The sequence below is a fragment of the Chinchilla lanigera genome, unplaced genomic scaffold, assembly GCF_000276665.1.
Source record: "Chinchilla lanigera isolate Chin_1 unplaced genomic scaffold, ChiLan1.0 scaffold00030, whole genome shotgun sequence".
NCBI lineage: Eukaryota > Metazoa > Chordata > Mammalia > Rodentia > Chinchillidae > Chinchilla > Chinchilla lanigera.
The window spans coordinates 9,396,706-9,404,331 of NW_004955431.1; positions in this window are offsets into that span (position 1 = coordinate 9,396,706).

The window sequence follows — 7,626 nt, forward strand, 5'->3', positions numbered from 1 at the left end:
ACTATTTTGTAGATAATAATATGTAAAACGATAACCATTGATAATTTCCTACCATTTTGTCTGTAATTTGCTAAGTTCCCCCTATTATTATTTTATCCTTCTTTTACTCTTTAAAATAAAAAAAAGATTAAAAAAAATAACAAACGAACAAGAACAAAGACAGAGACAAAAACCAAAAGAGAAAAGAAACCTGTGTCTTCCTACATGCCATGATTCCCATCAGTCTAGAAACCTGCTTTCATATATTCAATCTTAAAAGCAAAAAACCTTCCTTCACCCCATTTCTTACCTTACACTCCCTGTCTTTTTCACAATTAAAATTTTCTTCTAGTTAAATTTGTAGAAGGCCTTTTGTTTATCCAATCAGTGTTTCACCTTACACTCTAGACCCAGTCCGCTTCCAAGCAGACCCCTGTTGCACCATTCTACAAAGACTTCTCTCACTGGAGACAAAAGTGGCTTTCAGATTGCCAAATCGAATCAAAACTTCTATTCTTATCTGATTGACTCATTGAACACTTCCTCTTTCTAGAAAAGTTCATCTTAATGCCTGTGATACTATAATCTGATTTCTTCCCGCTCCTTAATCTCCTTTGCCTTTCTTCTGCTCATCTGGACCTCTAAATATAGCCTCAGTTCCTCTTTCCTACCAATAGACACCTTCATTTGAGTAATTTTATCCCATGGCTGAAGCACTGTTTTAAAGCTAATATTTGTCTAACATATATAGCAAAATTCACTTCTTGCAAGGACCTACTAACATCCCCATTTGCATGTCCAGATCAACTTGGTCATGATAGAACTCTGGGTTTCTGTGACTCACTTAGTTCCATACCTCTCTTCTGTCCTGTGTTTGTACTCTCAGATAATAGCATAACTATCCACTCTATTCTTAAACCCAAACTACGCATTTATCTTTGATTCTATTCTTTCTTATTTCTCACATCAAATGCACTTTTAAAAATCTTTTACCTTTGCAAAATTACTCCTAATTTGCCCACTGTCCCCTCATGTGTCAAGCATTCATTATCTCTCAGCACCTCATGAACCCTTTAATTAGGGTTTCTGCTTGCACTTTGGCCAATAATTGCTTTCTAGTCAGGAATTTGAGTGATTGGGGAAAGCCTTTAAGAAACTTAAATCAGGATATATTATTCGACTGTTTGGATGGCTTTTAATTATATATATATATAAATAACATTCCTATGTAACCTGCCCCTTTTTAATATTCTAATATACTGTTAAATTAACCTATTTGCCCAAAGGACTCTGTACTTGAGTCCTTATGTAGCCAAGTGCAACCTAACTTGGTATATAAACTAACTGAAAGCCGAATTTAGAGTGCACTTATCTAACAAACAAGTGAGTCCCAGGCAATCCAGCAGCTGACCTTTAGTTAGTAGCCGGCAGCTCACTGATCAGATCATGTTAAAATAAAACAAATGCTGAGCTGGAACCAACTCAGCTGTCTCTGCACCTCACCTCCCTTGCCTCTCCGTAAAGGCTGCCCGACTGCCATGCAAGCCCAGGGTGCTCTGGGTTTGTTTTGATTTTGAGGACCGGCTAATTCATGAATCATTCTTTGTTTGATTAAGTTCTACTAAATGTGATTTGTCTAAATTTTTTTCTTTTAATTTTATGCATCTTTTACCACCTCCCATCTCTCCTTGTACTTGCCAACCGTCTTGGACTTCTTTGTTTTGCTATAGCAACCGGACTCATTTCCACCTTGGACTTTTCTCTAAATGTTTCTTCTACTTCAATTGCTATTTTTTAAAATCACCACCGCAAGGTTAGCTTTTTTAAAGTCAGGTATCCACTAATATGTCACCTTTTAGAGCACCCTCCTCTGACCTTTAAATGAATTATCCACTGAGCTGCTCACTATCACCAACATTTTCCCGCTAACTTTTTATTTTGAGATGATTATAGGTTCATAGGAAGTTACAAAGATTACACACAGGGGTTTTTCTTGTGTTTGGTCAGCGTGGTTATTGCCTAAAAGTTTTCTGTCTTGCTAGGCTGCTCCTTTTTGTGGTCCTGTGACTAGAGAAAATATACTTTTCTTCTTTGTGCGTGTTTATTTGTTTTTGTGGCTCTTGTCATTTCCAAGTGGCAGCTTCTCCAACACCGAGTTCGGGATCATTAGATTTATGAAGTAAATGGAAGTTCTGGAAACATACAACAGTGTTGGTTTTGGAGTTCTGAGATCCACAGCTGGTCTGTCACCTTTTCTCCACCTTTCAGTCTTCATGTATTTATTGTTTTCTATGTAATGCTCAGGCATTTTAGCTCTACCATACAAAGCAAAAGAGATAGGGAAAACTGAAGACTAAATGTGTTTTTCCTTCTCCATTTTCCCAGAAGAAGTCAACTGTACATATTATCTTCTTTTATGCTTGTGCAGCTCCAATTATTAAAGTGTTCAATAAAATTACACAACCTTTACAATTTTTTAAATGTCCAAATAAATTGTTTCTAGGAGTTATTTTAGTATTGATTTCCAAATTAATTGTACTGTGTTGAAAGAAATGTTCTTCCTGATATGATTCTTTGAATGAGAATTGTTTTGTCAACGCTGCAGATTTTATTCTACTTTTTGATACCTTTCATTGATGTTTTTGAGAATGCTACTGTAAGTCTAATTATCATTCGGACCTTTTTCCTTTTTTCTCTCATTACATATGTCAAAAGACATATGTAATGTCTTTTGTGTCTTTTTGGACTTTGCAGTTTCTTTTTGATGTTCTAGATGTAGAGTTCTTTTAAACTCTTTTTGGGATTTGTGATGTAAAAACCCAAGAAAGCATGTCTTCTATAATTTGTGTAATCAAGAACTATCTTTTGGAATAGTATCTTACTCTTTTCTCTTCTTTCCTTTTTTCTTTTCATTTCATTTCTTTTCTTTCCTTTTCTTTTTGTCCAGTATGAAAGTTAGTTTGCTCCTGATTGTTCATTTTTTTTAAACAATTCTTTTATATTTTCCATCTTATTTTGCCTTTCTGAGTCTTTCTCATCCAGAAATAATTTCTTTAGGTTTATCTTCCAAATCATATTCTTTCTTAAAGTTTAGCACATTTATTTTATCCATTGTTTTTATTTTCACATACTCTTTGTCATTTACAGAGATTCTGGTTTTTTTCTTATTTCAATTCACTCATTCTTGATGATCTCATTTCCTTGCCACATTAGACAATTTTCTGTTTCTGTAAAGACATACTTCTGATAATTACAAGGAGGAAAGATTTATTTTGTCTCACAGTTTTAGAGGCTTCAGTCCATGGTCACTTGACCCCCATTACTTCAGGCTTTGGTGGCACAATAAATCATGGTGGGAATGTGCGGTGAAGGTTTTTTTCACCTCACTTAGGAAGCATCTGAGGTGGGGCAGGAGGCTGGAGTCTGCATAGCTCCCTCAAGGGCTACCCCATTGACCTAACTTTCATACACTAGCCCCCATCTCTTAAAAGTTCTATTACATCCCAATAGTGCTATGGGATGGAAACTAAGCTTTTAGCATATGAACATTTGGGGAACATTTAAGTTTCAAATCACAACATTTGCACTTATTTTCTATTGTTTTAAAATTTATAAGCACTTTAAACATTAAGCAATGGGTTGAATGCTTGCAAGCCCCAACCCTCACCCAAATTACTACATTGAAATCCTAACCCATAAGGTGATAGTATTAGGAGATGAAACATGAATAGGGACATGAGTAGGTCCTGGGAGTGGAGCCCTCACAAATGGGATTAGTCCCATTACAAAAAAGGCCAAAGAGAGTTCTTATCTCTTCTGCTACGTGAGATCTCAGGAAGATGGTGTCATCTGTGTGCCATAAATAGATGTCTCACCAGACATGAACTTGATCTTGGACTTCTCAGCCTGCAGAATTGTCAGAAATAAATTTCTGTTGTTTATAAGATTCCAAATTTACAGTTATGTTGTTTTAGCAGCCCTAACAGACTAAGACACACTTATTGTATACCACGTATCTGATACTTCCAACATCTGAATTACATGGGCAACTGATTTTACTCCTTTTCATTTGTAGTTACACTGAATGTTACTTCTGGGGGCTTATTCCCTCTTAGGGAAACCGAAACAACTTGGTTCTTTCCTGTCAAGGAGATTTAATTTTACATTTTAGATGAGAAACACTCTATACTAATTCTTGAATTACTGTTTCCTGAGGCAAAATAGGTCGTGTAGATTTCTACCTGACACCCACAAGGGCAGTTTTGTGACTAGGAGTTTTCACAGGGGTCTCTTCTTCTCTCCGTCTAGAGACATAGGTTGAAAAACTCACATTTAGTCTTCAGTGGGAGTATAGCTTTAATGTGGAGTTTCAGTTGCAATTCTTAATTTTTAATAGGTTTGAAGTCTTCACCTGTGGGACAGGGTGAAACTAGCACTTGTAGGAAGTCACTGGCATCAGTGAGTATTTCAGGGACAGTCTCTAGCTTCAGAACTTATTCAGTGCTCTACTTGTATCAGTTGTGTGTGTGTGTGTGTGTGTGTGTGTTACAGAAAGAGAGAGATAGTGCAACAGAATGAGCTCAGCTAGCATTTAAGAGCATATTTGTAGCATTTTATGAAGTATGTTTAGGTATATTATAGTATAGTACTTATCACAATTAGACTTCTGTGTTATTTGCAGAACTTGTGTTACCTATATTGACTATAAACTTCCTGAGAAGGAGCATGTCTACATCTCTAGTGTCTAATGCATAGTAGTTGCCCAGCAACTATTCATTCAAGGATAAAGGAGTGACTGAATGCCATAAACTTGCCAGTGCTGCTTATGTAATGAACAACTGTTGGGAGCCGCTGGAGCTGGAAATTGGTCATATGTGTACTGGCAGGACACAGCCAGAGTGTCTGAAGCAGTCAAGCTACCTCAGTCTAGAGAAAAACAGAAAAAGTTTTTAGTTTTCCAGTTTTTCTAGAAAAAACTGCCTGGACAATTACAGTCATTAGTCTTTAGGCAACATTACCTTTCAGGATACTAACTTTGCAAGACTATAAAATAAACGCCCCTACTGTTAAAGTTAGGTCCTCTTGCCAATCAAGTAAGGGGTCTTCTCCACCTTACCCAGCTCTTGACTCTTGTCTTTATTTTCCTCATACCCACCGCCATTTCTCTCTGGGGTACAATGAGAGACCAGCAAGGCTCTCTACGAACAACAATCTCGGCTTACAAGCTGGGATAGGCAGATAATATTTATTTTGCATAATTCTACATGGTTTCTGATTATGAGTCTATTTTTAATCAATTAGTTAGCATTAGTCCTTCTAGGGATCCAGCACTACCACTTTTAGGAAGTTATACAGGATTCTAAGTCCTACACAGTGCTGAGAATGCCCATCTACTCTTCATGGCTCATCCTCCATGCCTGCCACATGCCTGTCATTTCTGCTTGCTCACCTTCTTCAAGTTTGGTTCCTAGCTATTTCTTTTCTATCACTGGGACACATTTGGCGTTTATCTATGGTCTTGGAAATACTCAGGACCTGAAGAGCTCTCTCTGTAGCCTGTGAGAAAAATTAATCTAGGCAGAAGAATAGGATTATGATTCTCTTTCCTTCTATACCTACCTCTCCAAGTGTTTTTTCTCTAGGAGTGTAGGCATTTAGCACATATAATTCCACAGCTCCCTTGGCAATATTCCTTGGCAATAGTCCTTGTATCTTTTTCTTCTGAGGCTATGAGTTTACACCCGCTAGAAAGAGGGGAAAAGGGAAGGGAGTAAAATGGGAGGGAAAACTTTAAATTAGCATCTCACAATACTACCCACTGGCATTGACCACCCATCCATGATTGTGATTGGGCAAAGATAAGGAGTAGAGGAAAAGGGAAAATTTCAAGAGATGTTCTGGGGAAGAAACAAGCCATGCCTTGTGATTTGTTTGGGGAAAACGGTTAGAAACACTGAAAATTGAAGACCACTAGTTTAATACAGGGGGAAGCAAACCTATTCTGTAAATGACCAATTAGTATACATTTTAGATTTAACATGCCATGTGCTGCACAGATATGGTGGCAGCTCTTCAAGTCTTCTTTCATAGCCAGAAGTAGGTGTATGGGGGACTTGGCTGTGTCCAGTGAAACTTTGTTTACCAAAGCAGACAGTGGGCTGGATTTGGCCAACTCCTGATGTAATACATGATCCATGATTTCCAAGAAGCTTGATATCCTGCTGGGAGGTAGTTGAATCTTGATGTCGCCTACAGGAAATCTTTATTTTACCTTGTCAGGATCTAGACATTTCTCTTCCTTTTAAGGTAATGGTTCTCAATTCTTTTACTGTCCTCACAATATGGCAGCTGGATTTCTGAAACCTCTCTGAGAAAGAAAGAGAGAAAGAGGAGGAGAAGGTATGGGGCCTTTTATAATCTACCGTAAGTCACACCCGATAACCTTTCTTTATCCAAGACAGGGTCTCTGATGTAGCCCAAGCTGGCCTCTGGTTCAGCTTTCCTACCTCAGCCTTTCAAGTGACACATGGCATTTCCACCACATTCCACTTGCTAGAAGAGAGTCATGGAGCCTGGCTTGCATTCCAGGTCAGAGAATTGGACTCTATCTTTCGAGAAAGAGTTATCAAATTATCTGAGGACATATTTTAAAGCTATATCATCCATGACGACATGTCATTTTGATTAATATGGATTAAATACTACAAGATCCCCACAACCAAGTTGCTAGAAAGGCAGTTTTAAATAGCAGTCTTTTCAGAGAATTGTAGATGTTCTTAGACACTATGCTAAATAGTACTTTCTAAAGGGTGAGTTGCACTGTACAATCTGCCAGTAAGCTTCCCAGATTCTGTTATATTAAGATGTATTGGTCTATCTTGTACTTTGAATGGTGCTTTATCCATGGTTTGTAACATCATTTGTAATATCGATTCACTGAGTTGTGTACTTCCAAACCTCAGCGTGTTTCATTATGTAGTATAATCATATTTGTTAACATGTTTACTAATTTTGTGAGAAAAGTTTTTGAGTATTGGGAAGCTGTCAGGTTTGCAGTTGCAGATACAATTTTTCTAAAATTCTAATTTTCCTTTGAAAGCTTGAATTTTATCATTGATAAAAATACTGTCATTCTTTTCCCCTAAAGTGGTAGTCTCACTGTGGAGAAAATACCTGCTAGATACTCAAATCTAAATAAGGATAGTTATTCATTGATTCAGGTAAAAATACTGTTCTCTGCAAAACGTGGCACGTTCACCTCACAGCTCAGTCTTAAAGGAGCTTTACCTTGAGATAACCATCATACTTCAGAAGGCGTAGAAATTACTTTTTTGCATACTTCCCAATTTGTCAAGCCTTATATTAAATACTATGGTGAAGGGCTGGTATCTCTTTATAAAATTGATACTTATACTTTTTGCTCAAGGACATGCTAAAGTTAAACTCTCCTGGGACTCACAAAGCCTCTGCTGTGACTCGTGCTAAGCCACCAACCATTCCCCTTGTGCCATGAGGGCAAATTTCAACACAATGTAAAAAGGCAAATAGTATTTCAGTGTCATTCTGAAAATAGTTTTGAGCTTTAGAATTTCCTTAAGGTGTTCAGGGACTCTCAAAGGTCCATGAACCGTAAGTAGAGTATTTTCT